Source organism: Cupressus sempervirens, chromosome 3 (genome assembly GCF_028749045.1).
Source record: "Cupressus sempervirens isolate cs-2001-9-10 chromosome 3, ASM2874904v1, whole genome shotgun sequence".
Taxonomy (NCBI): domain Eukaryota; kingdom Viridiplantae; phylum Streptophyta; class Pinopsida; order Cupressales; family Cupressaceae; genus Cupressus; species Cupressus sempervirens.
In genome coordinates, this window is record NC_143120.1 from 367,510,188 (window position 1) to 367,512,303 (window position 2,116).

Genomic DNA, 2,116 nt, shown 5'->3' on the forward strand with positions numbered 1-2,116 from the left:
AACAATTTTAATTTTCACTTATTGAGTTTCAAGTTTTCAGTTTCATTTTCAAAAATAGAAAAATTAAATGACAACCAGGTTTTCAGTTTTCTTTTCCAAGTATAATTGTTTATAGAGTTTTTAATTCCAATCTAGGTTTACATTATCATTTTTGTGAGATTATGTTAATTATTAAGTTCTCCAAATCATAAATTTTCCCCAGTGTCAATTTTCTAATGTTTCTGAGTTCACAAGAATCCAAGATGATTCAACAATTCATATAAAGTTGTTTAAACATAGTTTTCATAGTTCAATTCATTTTTAAATATAATATTCGATAACGACTAGGGTTTCATATTTCCAATTCATATACAGATAATCTCAAAATGAAGTACAATAATATCATGAACAAGGGTTTTAGATTCAATTCATATACATAGGTTTCTCAGATGAAGAATGATAAAATCACATACAAGGGTTTTCAAATTCAATTCAATTCGAAGAAAAAGAATTCAAGAATGAACAACTATTGCACAAACCCACAAGATCCTACCTAGATCTGATGCTAAATGACAAACACATAAAACTCACAAACAATTCCCTTTCCTTTTGAAAATCCTCTTTTTGGAAACTGGCTCCTCCAAACTTGTGTAATTGCAAAATGATCTCTAGATCTCTGATAAAGAGTTCTCCACTAAATTTGGGGCTTCAACTGTGCAATCGTGCGAGGGAACTCGCTGATCAATTTCTTTTAATATTTTATTATCTTTTACATTTTCATGCACACCTTTTGCAACTTAAAATATCTTTATTAAATTAATTTTCTTTCTCTCTTTAATTAATTTATTATATTTTAATTTCATGCATAAGCTTTATGTAATTTAATTAAAATAAACTGAATTGAGCAAGAATGGGAGATGTTCTACTACAGAAGATTGATGTAGAGAAGAAGAGAGACAAAGCTGATAAAGAATTGAAAGAACTTTTGGAAAATAGCCATAAGGCTATTAAACATGATTTTGAAGAGAACTATGACTGAACTTGAAGAAGAAGCAAGTCATCATGAGGACATAATTCAACAGAGACAACACAACTTGAAGATTATGGCTTTAAAAGAAAATCAATATTTGATGCAACTTGCAAATTTTAAGACAATATTGAACAAAGTGGGATATTCTCCTGAGATGAATCATGGTGCACTGATTCAAATGATTGATAAATAGAAAGAGCTAGAGAGTAAAACTAAACCTGTATTAAATATTTTGCAGACTTATCAAGCACCTACCACCTGATAAGTATCTTGTTGAATTGGCCATTGAGGAAAAGAGATGTGAGTGTGAAGCTATAGAGAGGTATCTTGAAGATGCAGTACAAAAAGCATTGAACATCTTAAGTGACTGATGGGATACTTCATTTAGCCTTTACCATCCTAAGTTAAAAGGGCCTTCCCTTGGTACCTTGTCAAGTTGATTGTTGTATCAGCATAAGTTTTGTACATCTAATTTGAGCTTGAAGCCAATGGTATTGTGGTGAGCTATGTGGGAAATTACTAATGGAAAATTCAATGATGAGACAAAGATAGTAAAGGCTATTGATTTCTTGGATTGGTGTGAGGTTGAGATAAGCATCCATCATTTTTTCAAAGGATATACAGAGGGTTGAATGCAAAAAAATGGTTGGCTTGAGATGTTGAAATTGAAGGATTGGCCAAGCTGAATTCATAAATATTCATAAATGCATTGCCTTTTCATGAATACACTTATCCCAAGTGGGGCCTTCTTAATAGGTCGATTGGTGTGTTTCTGAATTTACAAATGTTCCTGGCACCATTGAAGATGATTGTGCTGATATGGAGGAGTGATTACTATAGGTTGAATGCATATATTTTTGGTCTGAGTTGATTACCTCTAATGTTGTAATATTTTGAGGTTTTTGAAGTGGCTCATATGGGTAGAATTTAGAAAATGGTATAGTTTTATGAGCTTTGATTTTGTCGATATAATATTTATTGTAAATATTGACAAATATCTTTATGTAAATTTGTATATAAGCAATGATTCCATGTTTTATTTCTAGTTCTTTCCTGGTTGAGCTTTTTGAACTAGTTTTATTAATAAATATATTCAATGGCTAGCCC

General features: G+C 30.9%; 1 pseudogene; it reads left to right on the plus strand.

Annotated features, from left to right (window-relative positions):
• The first annotated feature begins 889 nt into the window (after positions 1-889).
• Positions 890-1,380, plus strand: LOC149566515 (AUGMIN subunit 1 pseudogene; annotated as a pseudogene).
• Positions 1,381-2,116: the final 736 nt, after the last annotated feature.